The sequence below is a fragment of the Antrostomus carolinensis genome, unplaced genomic scaffold (genome assembly GCF_000700745.2).
Source record: "Antrostomus carolinensis isolate BGI_N321 unplaced genomic scaffold, ASM70074v2 scaffold30084, whole genome shotgun sequence".
Taxonomy (NCBI): domain Eukaryota; kingdom Metazoa; phylum Chordata; class Aves; order Caprimulgiformes; family Caprimulgidae; genus Antrostomus; species Antrostomus carolinensis.
In genome coordinates this window covers 5359-5565 of record NW_010313306.1, presented here as the reverse complement: position 1 = coordinate 5565, position 207 = coordinate 5359, and positions in this window count along the sequence as shown.

The following is a 207-nucleotide window of genomic DNA, read 5'->3' as shown; positions in this document are numbered from 1 at the left end:
GGGGGGGGGGGGTGTGTCCCCCCCGCCAATGAGGAGAGGCACTGGGGTGGCAGGGAGCCATGTCCACAGCCCTGTGACAGGGACAGGCTGGACAAGTTGTCCCCACCCAGGGCCCCAGAAGCTTCCTGCATCCGTGTACCAGGCAGGGTAAAAGCCAACAGAACTTTATTTAATAAATAATTACAACATTTAAGAAGAGGAAGGTTT